The sequence below is a fragment of the Triturus cristatus genome, chromosome 4_1 (assembly GCF_964204655.1).
Source record: "Triturus cristatus chromosome 4_1, aTriCri1.1, whole genome shotgun sequence".
Taxonomy (NCBI): Eukaryota; Metazoa; Chordata; class Amphibia; order Caudata; family Salamandridae; genus Triturus; species Triturus cristatus.
The window spans coordinates 439,427,781-439,439,491 of NC_140585.1; the positions used below are offsets into that span (position 1 = coordinate 439,427,781).

General features: G+C 49.1%; 1 protein-coding gene across 1 annotated transcript in view; it reads right to left on the bottom strand.

Annotated features, from left to right (window-relative positions):
- The window catches only part of FERRY3 (FERRY endosomal RAB5 effector complex subunit 3), a 404,396-nt gene extending 392,961 nt beyond the window's left edge, over window positions 1-11,435 (bottom strand). The window contains exon 1 of the mRNA XM_085652590.1: window positions 11,317-11,435. The gene's annotated coding sequence lies outside the window, so the exon portion shown is untranslated. The remainder of the gene's footprint in view (window positions 1-11,316) is intronic.
- Between the last annotated feature and the right edge of the window lie 276 nt (window positions 11,436-11,711).

Genomic DNA, 11,711 nt, shown 5'->3' on the forward strand with positions numbered 1-11,711 from the left:
CCACCTGAAAGTCCATTCCCTGTAGGGAGATAGACCACCTTAGCAACTTGGGATTCTCCCCCTTCATCTGCATCAGCCAACGAAGGGGTCTGTGGTCGGTCTGAACTAGGAAGTGCGTGCCAAACAGGTATGGCCGCAGCTTCTTCAGAGCCCATACCACTGCAAAGGCTTCACGCTATATTGCACTCCACTTCTGTTCCCTGGGGAGTAGTCTCCGGGATAGGAAGACCACGGGTTGATCCAGACCCTCTTCATTGAGTTGCGATAACACTGCCCCAATGCCATGTTCCGATGCATCCGTCTGGACAATGAACTCCTTGGAAAAGTCTGGGGCCCGTAGGACCGGGGCCTCGCACATGGCTTGCTTCAGTTTTACAAAGGCCTGCTGACAAGCCTCCGTCCAGACTACCCGTCGAGGTTGTTTCTTGGACGTAAGCTCCGTGAGGGGGGCCACAATGGTACCGTATCCCTTCACGAAGCGGCGGTAATATCCGGTGAGGCCCAGAAACGCTCGGACCTCAGTCTGAGTCTTGGGGGGTTCCAAGGCCATGATGGCCTCGATCTTCGCCTGGAGGGGTTGCACCGCTCCCCTACCCACCAAGTGTCCAAGGTACACTACCGACCCCTGCCCGATCTGGCACTTGCTGGCCTTGATCGTTAAACCAGCTTGTCCCAGGGCCTGGAGAACAGCTTGGAGGTGACGCAAGTGATCCTCCCAGCTGTTACTGAAGACGGCGATGTCATCCAGATAAGCAGCATAGAAACTCTCCATTCCAGTGAGGATCTGGTTCACCAGACGCTGAAACGTGGCAGGTGCGTTCTTGAGCCCAAAGGGCATCACACAGAACTGGTAGTGGCCTTTGAGCGTGGAGAAGGCTGACCTTTCCCTAGCTCCGTCAGTCAGAGAGATCTGCCAGTACCCAGAAGTAAGGTCAAAGGTACTTAGATATTGGGCAGCTCCCAGCCGGTCAATCAATTCATCCGCCCTTGGGATCGGATGAGCATCAGTCTTGGTTACTGAGTTCAGTCCCCGGTAGTCCACACAGAACCTCAGTTCCGGTTGGGCACCCGGTGGTGCGGCTTTTGGTGCTAGCACCACCGGACTGGACCAGGGGCTGCTGGAAGGTTCGATCACCCACACCTTCTGGCCAGGCTCCAATTCCACCGGGTGAGCGTTGTGGTCATACCACGCCTTCATTACTGCTTGGCTGGCCTCCAAGTTGTCAGAAGCTTGCTTCCACAACTTAGCCATTTGGCTTCGGAAGGCCAGCATGTAGCTCACCACGTCCTGGGGAAGCTTTCTGAGAGTTCTTTCCCATCCGTCTCTCACCAGGCTGAGAGGTCCACGCACAGGGTGCCCATACAAAAGCTCGAAGGGGCTGAAGCCCACTCCCTTCTGTGGCACTTCCCTGTAGGAAAACAATAGACAGGGTAGGAGGACGTCCCATTTCCTCCGCAGGCTTTCAGGCAGACTTCTGATCATGCCTTTCAAGGTTTTGTTAAACCTCTCCACCAGACCATTGGTCTGGGGGTGGTAAGGAGTTGTGAACCGGTAGGTCACTCCACACTCCTTCCACATGGCCAGCATGTATGCTGACATGAAGTTGGTCCCCCTGTCGGACACAACTTCCTTGGGAAAACCCACTAGGGTAAAGATTCCCATCAGGGCCCTAGCCACAACAGGTGCTGTAATGGTCCTTAGAGGTATAGCCTCTGGGTACCGTGTGGCATGATCCACCAGAACCAGGATAAACCTGTGACCAGCTGTAGTAGGCGGATCTAATGGACCCACAATGTCGATGCCCACCCTTTCAAAGGGGGTGCTAACGACAGGAAGTGGTTCCAGGGGAGCTTTCAGCTTCACCCCTGTTTTCCCACTGGCTTGGCAAGACACACATGTCCGGCAGTTGGTGTCGGACGACACTTTCATTTGAGGCCAATAAAAGTGTGGGACAAGACGGGCGAAGGTCTTGTCTTGCCCCAGGTGTCCTGCCAAGGGGATCTCGTGAGCCAATTCCAGTAGGAAGGCTCGGTAACGTTGAGGGACTACTAAGGCTCGTGACGATCCATGTAGGGGTGCCTTGGGTTCACTGTAGAGGAGGCCATCCTCCCAGTAAAGGTTGTAGTTCCCCTCAACGTTCCCTGCTGCCTGGGCTTCGGCCTGTCGCCTCAGTCCCTCAAGGGTAGGGCACTCCCTCTGGCCCTTGCAGAATTCCTCCCTGGTCGGCCCTCCCTCCACGTGCCACTCGGCCGGGATGGGTAGGTCCTCCAGTTTGATAACATCCCCCACCGCGGACTCCTGGTCCACCACCTCCGCTGGCCTATCCGTCACACGGGGCGCGGATGCCGAGGCAGGCTCCTCCTGTCCTCGGTTCTTCCCTTGGTCGGCAGCCGGCTGTGCCTTTGTTCCAGGCTCCAGTCGAAACAAACTCCCTCTCCGGGTAGTCGCGGACCCTGTGCTAACACAGGCCCAGTCAGGTGTACCCAGCATCTCAGCATGAGTCCGGTATTCCACCTCCTTCCAAGCATTGTGCTCCATGTCATTCCCCAGTAGACAATCGACCGGCACGGCAGGGCTTACGGCAACTCGAAGTGAACCTGCAACCCCCTCCCATTCAAAGGGAACCTCGGCCACCGGATAGTGGCCGGTTCTGCCGTCAGCCATCGCGGCTGGGTGGAGTACATCGGGAATTACCTGCTCTGGAGACACCAGTTGGCTACGTACCATAGTCATACTGGCTCCTGTGTCTCTCAGAGCCTCCCCTCTTTGGCCGTTGATGGTGACCCACTGCCCATACTTTATGGTATTTGCGGGCACCTGGATCTTAGGAACCATCTCCCGTTCTCCCAGGGACACTAAAGTGACACCCGCCCACTCCCTTCCCTTAGTTAAGGGCATCTCCTCCCCGAGCACTACACTAGCTACTCCGGGGGGCCTTTCCTCCAATGGGAGGGGGTGGTCTTCTCGGGCACTTTGCATCTCCCTTATAGTGTCCGACGCCACCGCACTCGAAGCAATGGACAACCCTTGGCTGCTGACTCTGGCCAGGATTAGGGTTTCTGGGTGGGTTAGCCCTAGGGGTGAATCCTGTTCCCTTTCCTTGGAAGTTATTTTGGGGGCTTTAGAGAACTCCTTTTTCTTTTCCCCTCCCTCTTTCTTCTGGGGGGCGCCTGGTCCGGCCTTTTGAGTATCCCCTCCAGTCCCCCTTGTGGACACCCGGGAACTAGCCCAAATGTCCGCCTCCTCAGCAAGCTTCCGGGGATTGGTCAGCTTGCTATCCACCAGGTGTTGACGCAGTTCAGGGAAACATTTTTCGAGCAGGTGTTCCTTCAACATTAAATCAAACAACCCCTCGTAGTCCCTCACCTCACTGCCCTGAATCCAACCCTCTAATGCCTTCTTTGCATAGTCCAGGAAGTCCACCCAATTCTGTGTGCCCAGTTTGTGGCTACCCCGGAACTTCTGTCTGTACTTCTCGGGTGTTAGTCCAAACTTTCTTACGAGCGCCACTTTCATGGTGGGGTAGTGGGTCTGCTCATCCTGCTCTAGGGCCAATAATGCATCCCTACCAGCTGGAGGCATGTATTTGTACAATCCCCCTCCCCAGTACTTCTCTGGCACCCAATGGGGCCCTTAAAGAGACCTCATAGGCCGCTAGCCACTTGGCAATATCATCCCCTGCACTATAGCTAGCTACTATGTCTTTTGGCAGATAGGGTTTGGGTTCCCTGGGGATTTCTTTGTCTTTGCTGCCACCATTAGGAACAGTGTGTGCCCCGACTTGTAGGATCTGGAGATCTATTTCCCTCAGCCTCAACTCGTGAGCCATCCTCTGTCCCTCCTTCTCTTTCTCCAGCTTTGCCAACTCCCATGTGAGCTGTCTTTTCTCCCTCCGGTCCGTTAACTCTGCTTCAGATAAGCCACCACTAGAGACAGTGCTGCCCTTCCTGGAAAGTGTTCTGGGCCCTGCTAACAGGTTCCCCACCTCAGGTTGGTACAACCCCGTCCCCTCGCTAACAGGCTCTCCATCCCTGTCCTCCTGCTCAGCCTTACTTTCCCGTTGTGCCTCCCCCCAAGCCCTCAAGCTGGTCTGGAGTTCAGCCTTCTTGGCACCTGGGGGACAATACACCCCCTCTCGCTGACAAAACTCTCCGAGTTGTGCCACAGTGTAAGTTTCCACATCTTCCAACACAAACTCCATTTTGCCCACTCAGAATAGAAGACAGGTGTTTACAGAAGCTATGCAGGGGGGTACCTTTTGTAATACCTCCTCCCACCACCAGAGTAAATTTGGAAAAAACAAAACTCAGAATTAGGAAGTCCGCTTTGAGAAAACTCCCGGTGTAGGCCTATGGACTACCCACAGTTATTGTCGAGTGGACGCAAGCACAGCTCTATCCCACCGCTGCCACCAATTTTATGTTGGAAACCGGGCAACCGGGTTAGCAGTCACCCGGTTTTTCCAAACACAAGGGGTAGCTTGGCTCGAGCGGTTGGGGGTCAGGCACCGTGTTAAGCGTACGTCACACCCTCACAATAACCATGCGTTCATCCGTTCCAAAAACGACACTACACCGTAAAAATTATGAAAGAAAGGAGTTTGTCTTTATCTTATTTTCTCTTAGTTGCAGGGTTCATAAAATAAATACAGTACCATAAGACTTTTCTTGAAAATAGCAGGTCAAATAAATAATACCACAGTGGGGTTTCAATAAATAGGATCAGGTCATAAATAAACACGGAATAAATATAGGTGCAATAAATACAGAGGGCAAATAAATACTGTCAGACAATAAATACAATGCAGGAATAAATACAGTCAGACAATAAATAAAACGCCTTCAATAAATAATATAAGAAATCAATAACAATTGCAAATCAGATCACATTTATGAGGTAGTTTGGTTTTACTATGCCCAAGTACAGCTTGTGGTCACTGGGGTGGCCTGGGGATGTCCCACCTAGAGTGGTCAAGGCTGGGGCCTAAGCTGAGGTAGACTGAGGGTAACCTAAGGTTCTGGCTCTCCCAACTACACAGTCCCTCACACAGGTCCCTGCACCAGTCTCAGTTCACCCCCTAGCACTCCCAGGCTGGTCCTAACATCCCTCTAGCCCCTAGAATGGTCTTTTAGGGCTCCACAGGGCCTCAGATGCCCTTTCTACCACTTACTGTCCCTTCTGCGAATATCGGCTCCGCTGGCGCCGAGTCGACGCCGTGAGACGGTTCCGGTTCGATGTCGCGTCGATCTGTTCCACTTGACGCCGTGTCGATGCCGTCTGGCGGTTCCGGTTCGATGTCGATGGGCGGCCTCGGTTCGATGTCGCGTCAATCTGCTTTACCTGACGCCGGGTCGGTGCCGTGAGGCGGCTCCGGATCGATGTCGCTGGGCGGCCTTGGCTCGATGTTGTGTTCCGGCGTCACAGGGTCACGGTCTCCCCGCTTCCGGGTGTCTCCGGAGTGCGACCTCCACTCCCGGCCTCCGTCGGCTCCACCTCGGGTTCCGGCGACTCCGGAGTGCGATCTCCACTCCCGACCTCCTGCGCGCTTCACCTCGACCTCAGGCGACTCCGGAGTGCGACCTCCACTCCCGACCTCCTGCGCGCTTCACCTTGGTTTCCGGCGACTCCGGAGGGCGGACTTCACTCCCCCGTCGACGCCTCACCTCGACCTCAGGTGACTTCCTACTCGACCTCCGGTGACTCTCCACGACCTCCGTCGGCGCCCTCACTCGACCTCTAGCGGCTCCGGGTACGACGTCTGCCTTCTGTCAGCGCCGCTTCTCCACCTCGGGCTCCAGGTCTCCAGGCTACTCGACGTCGGGTCTCCAGGAGGATTCCAACAAACAGGTCAGGAACTTGCTGTTCTTCTCCTTTAAGGCCTGTTCCGGCTGTTCAGGTCCTTAAGATGATTTTCTGGTCTTTATCCCACACAGGGCTTTAGGCTGGGCTTGGTCAGTAGGGACTAGTATCAAGGGTGGGTTTCTGGACCCCACTCCAGGCACAAGTTTCCACCCCTGCTGCCTTACTCCTTCCTCCTTCTGTTTCTCTGTCCTCTCTCCTCTCCAGTCAGGTGCCAACTGCCTACTCCAACTGCCAACTCTGAGCTGGCTTCCCAACATTCTAAACCTGCCTCACACTGTCACAGGGTTCTAGAATGTTCTGGAAGGTACTAGTAGGTTCCAGCTATGTCTCAGGTGACAATGGGTGGCCACCATTTTGTGTTTCAGGCCCTCAGACAGAAGTTCCAGGGGTAGGGAAAATGGCTCCCTGACCCTGCATCAACACTAAAAAGTCTGGTGGTTCCCAAAAAGGAAAAATACTAACAGGGTTTGAGGCAAAAGTGGGACAAAATAAATAATGATGAGGAGGGACCACCCAAAGGGCTGACAGGTCTAACTATATATATATATATATATATATATATATATGGATTGAGGGTAACTGGCAGGGGTAATTATAATAAGGATTGGGGGCTGGGGGGTCACGTAAGGGTACAGGGGAGAGGTATAACCTTTACCACGAGTATGCCATTACCATGCATGAATTTACAACGAAAATCGTTGTATGAGTATGCGTGGTAAAGGAATATTCGTGGTAAAGGTTATGCGTGGAAATAGCATTACGGTGTAACACATGCGTGGTAAAGGCATGCGTTGCAACGAAATGCGTTGTAACGACATACAACCGTCCCAGTGCTTAATTTGTTCTGTGATTACCAGTGCTCAGCACCCGCACTTAATTGTCAGCACCAGCTCTAGTGACAGTCCACCACATGGTGACGCTGTCTTTTTAGTTTGAGATGAGCTGAACAAAAGTGTTTATTAAGTCAATATACATTGAGAATGAATAATACCAGCCCCTCATGCCATTATTATAGCTTTGTGTGGCCTGGAATTGTCACACTTGTAGAAGTGTGATGGTACAGTGTTATGTTGGTACAGTCATTGGCAGCGCTGGCAGGGTATGGATGGTGCAGGCTGCAGTGGCCTATCGAGAAGGGCCCTCATACTTAATTCTTTACAAATTAAGCTCTGTGTGGTCGCCTCAGCATGCATGCCCAAGGAAGCATGTTCCGTTCAGGAGCCGAGGCCCTATTGTAAAAGTGAAAGTGCGCATAGCGCACTGCAAATACATTTTTTGAAAAAGCGACCGCCATTACTAAAGCTTGCATCCCACCAGTGCTCTGTAGATAAAGTGAGCAAAGAGTTCTCAGAACTAAGCTAATCAGTAAGGACACTGTATAAGGTCCAGTCCTGATGGGCGGTTACAAAGGCAGACAAGGCGTTACTAAGGAGGGACTGACAAGCCTGTTAACAATTCAGAAGCAACCATTTAGAAACAACAGCAATTGGAGGCAATTGGAAAGGTGGGTGGAGCTTCAAGTCCATAAACGAGTACCTCATGCCTCGCAGCAGCGCATGCGCTGCCCATGCTCGACCTAAAAATGTATATACAACAAAATGAAAAACATGTGGCCGTTACTGGTGCACCTTTTTGGGAACTGTGCTATGCTTTTATACCCTTTTGGGGCTCTCAAATAGAGTTGTTTAAAGCATGCTGGCAAGCTGCATAAATTTATTAGGAAAATACACGCTTGATTTATTTTCTTTCTGTAAGCAATACATTTGAAGCTTGCCTTATAATATTTATAAGGAACACAATTACACATACATTAAAGACTAGTGCTTACATTTACTTTAGGTTGCAGACATGTCTATGGTCAAAGTTGCACTTTAGTTTTTTCAGACAGCGCAATGGTTTTGAATGTATTGGAGAGCTTTATTTGAGCACCAGTTACATTACACAAGGACACATCAATTTTTTGGGTAGCCCTGGGTAGATTTGCCCGAATCACAGGATGTTGAGTTGATGCAGACACTCAAACCTGGTTCCCTAGCTCTAAAGGTGTCAGCTCTGGGTGTTACACCATGTCCGAGCAATTACACTCTCACTTCGAGCCTTGCTTTCTTCAGCTGTCTGTCGGAGGGCGCTTTAAACACATAAAGCAGAGGTATAGCAGGGATGCAAGTGCCTGCTGGGAGGAGGTGTCTGTCTCTAAACTTGCACTGACCTCCAGCACTTGTTAGCACTGTCTGGGCATAGGTCGCAGCTCATTAGTAGCGGTTCAACACCCAAATATAGCAATATGCAACAGAAAGGTGACCAGTCAACCTTTCCAAAGGGCATTCCACTGTGCGTCACTGCGTTTTCAGTAACTTTTTAACCATTTGAGCTAGAAACTTTTTTTATTTGTTATTTGCAGATTATGCATAGGTTGATAAATTATGTGGCAAATGCGGCTGATCGAAAATTGTGTGAAAAATGCAGTTGCTACACATATTATCTTTCTCAATAAAGAAGTCATAACACTTTTACGAAGTTTCAGTAACGTATATTACACAACTGCTTACCAAGCTAAAATTTACAATTTAAAAAAAGTATTAGTCACATGGGTGAAAACAAATGCATTTGCCAATGCTTGTTTGTAGAGGCAGATGCCTCTCGGGTCGCTATTGGAGGAGTATTGTCACAAAGAGATTTTGAAAACAGACAGTTACACCCCCCATCTCTTTTTACACTAAGTAACTGCTCTAGACAGAAAAACAAATTGCACTGTGGCAGAAAGGGAATTGCTGCCCATTAAACTAATGTTTGAGGAATGGAGACATCACCTCATGGGAGCAAAACATCCAGTGACCATCTTCACTGATCATAAGAATTTGCAATTCTTCCATTCAGTGAAGGCCCTGACACAATGCCAGATGCGATGGCTGTACTTTTTTAGTGGGTTTGAGTTTGTTATATTTTATTGCCCAGATTCAAAACAAGTACACTGTGATGTGCTCTCTCGTTTCGGCTACACTGCCGAGACAAAAACAACATGCCCACTCCAAACATAATTTCACCAGAAAAAATCATAGCGGCTACCAATGGACATGATTTTCTAACACTCCTGCCCTCACAGAGTCAAACACTGAACGTTCAGGACTGGTATTTCAAGTCTGGCAATAGTATCAAAAATTACTGTTTTTGCTTGCTGTCATACCCATTTGTAATGGAAATTAGTTTGTAATTTTCTGAGATGTGTTCGATTTTAATGGTGTTTGTTATTATGGGTATCTTTTATGACCTGTCTTATAAAGAATTGATTGTTAGTCTTTGTATCGTGATGCCTGTTTATATTTACCCACTCAAAAGTTAAGGGAACAAGTCTTGAGCTGGAGCCATGATACCTCCTTAGCAGGTTATCCAGGTTTTCAGAAAACTTTGACAAACTGTAAACAAAACAGTTTTGGTGGGGTTCAATGATCATACATTAAGAACTATGTATCTAAATGCCAAAACTGAACAAGACAAAAATCTTTTTAATCAAGCACCAGCAGGGCTTTTGCAACCACTCCCCATAGCACTAGTCCGTGGCTTAAAGTCAGTCTAGATTTTATAATAGATCTTCCTTAGCATATGGATATACCACAATTCTTGTAGTCGTTTATTTACTATCCAAAATGGCCCACTTTGTTCCTCTACCCAAAATACCATCAGCTAAAGACTTGAGCGCCATCTTTATTCACCAGGTGGCGCAGTTGCATGGACTAATTTTTCTAACGTCCAAAATCATATAAAATCGAGAGTCAATTCACATCAAATTTCTGAAAGAACTTGTGTAAAACACTAGGGATGGAGGTTGCCCTGTCCCAGAGGCGCAACTAGAGCAACATTTGCAGGGGCTCTAAAAGGTGAAAAAACAACAAAGCCTTGTTAGCAAGTAAATGGTCTTTTAAAGACCTGTGAAGTACTTGGGTGCGGCTGTGTGTCTGCCCGGGAAACTGTCTCAGCCCGCCTGACACACACGAAGGGGCTGAAGCCCTTTAAGCCCAATGGGCATTCCGGAACAGATGGACAGACGGAAAGGGTCAACCAATCTCTAGAACATATCCTCCACGGTCTTCTCGCCACAGTTACCAGTGAATGGGATGTAGCGTTACCATCAGCTGAATTTGTTTATAACAGTGCACACTCGGCGACACATAGTACATCTTTTTATATCTTAACCGGGTATCATCCCAAGGCCCTACCAGTCTCAGAAGATGATTGTTAAAACAAATAATAATAAATGCGTATTTGTAAAGCGCAAATTGCTCACCCTTACGGGTCTCAAGGTGCTGAGGGCCGTTGGAGCCGGATATCGAACTGTGAACCGTGCTCCGAAGGCAGCTGCCCTGGCCGCTGCACCACACCTCTCCACCTCTCTTTAGTCCCAGCAGTTACAAAACACTTGCACCATTTATTAGACATGCAAAAACTTGCTTAAGTAAACATAAGGACACAATAAAGTCATAGCAGACAAAAAAGAGAACAAGCACCACTCCACAAACCTGGAGACCACATCTGGTTGCCTACCAAAAATCTAAAAATAGAAGGACCACTCAAACTATACCCCAGGTATATTGGCCCTTTTTGATCGCTCAGATTATTAAGCCTGTCGTCCTCGAGCTGAAGCTCCCTCTGAGTATCCCATTCACCCAGTTTTCAATGGTTCTTTACAAAAGCCTTACCACTCAGACACATGGAATGATTCCCCTCTGTCCCCAATTCCAGTAAATGGGCACCTTGAGTATGAAGTGCAACTTGTCTTGGATGCAAAACGAACCCAGGGACGCTGCACTATTTGATAGCCTGGAAAGGATAAGAGTCAATAGAAAATTCTTGCGTACCCCTCTATTTTGTTCACGCACCTCGTTTAGTGCGACAGTTCCATGCCCGAAACGCAACAAAATCCTCACCCATGGCGGGGCACACTTTTGAAGGGGCGACTGTCATAACCGTGTGTTCTTCTGCCACAGCACGCCTCGGTTCATAAGTCTCGCGTATTCTTTTGTGGTTGAGTCAGGTTGTGCATACTTTGTTTACATAAGGCATATATTGTTGATAATATATCCCCGGTGGCAAGTGGTAGGGTTCCCATGTTTTGTTTACAAACTGACATGCACAAATTGTATTATTCATCACGTATGTTAATGTCATCCTTGGTGGCGAGTGGTAGGCTTTTCACGTTTTGTTTATAACCTATCATGCCAAACTGTGTTATCACGTTTTCAACTGGGTAAGGGTGGTGCCTGTAATTACGTTCAGGGCATGTTTTTTTCCACTGATTTCCGTTGGGAAACACTCGTGCCGGTAATTACGTTTCCCGCAATAATCTGCCAGGACCTATAACCAGCTGCACGTGCGCTTCTAGAACGTTCGGGGAGCTCTTTAGCTAAAGAAGCCAAACCGAGCACAAGACGCTTGGCCTCAGCATCCTGGACACTTACCCGTTCTCCAGCTATAGCAGCAGCAGCGAAGCTTCCTGTATCCATTCGGAGCAGCAGTGCCTCTTCCTGCTTCTAGTCGGTCTTCTCCCGTCATCTCCGGAGACTCCAGCCACGCCCCCGTCTCCTTGGCAACGCATTCAGAAACAAATAAAACCCCAAGAAATGACAAATTCATGACAGGTATTTCTCGGTGCTCGCGTAATGCAGTCCGAGTTACAAAGGCAATAAATATTATTTTCTTTTGGGACGCAAAAGCAAAGCAAAGACTTTCGAACAAAGACTCCTTTTGAAATCATTTACAAGTTTTAGGAAAATTGTGCTGAGAGTGGAAAACGAGTTATGTTTAACATAATAAAATGACAGATATAACATCCCGCTGTAAACTATGCTCTGAA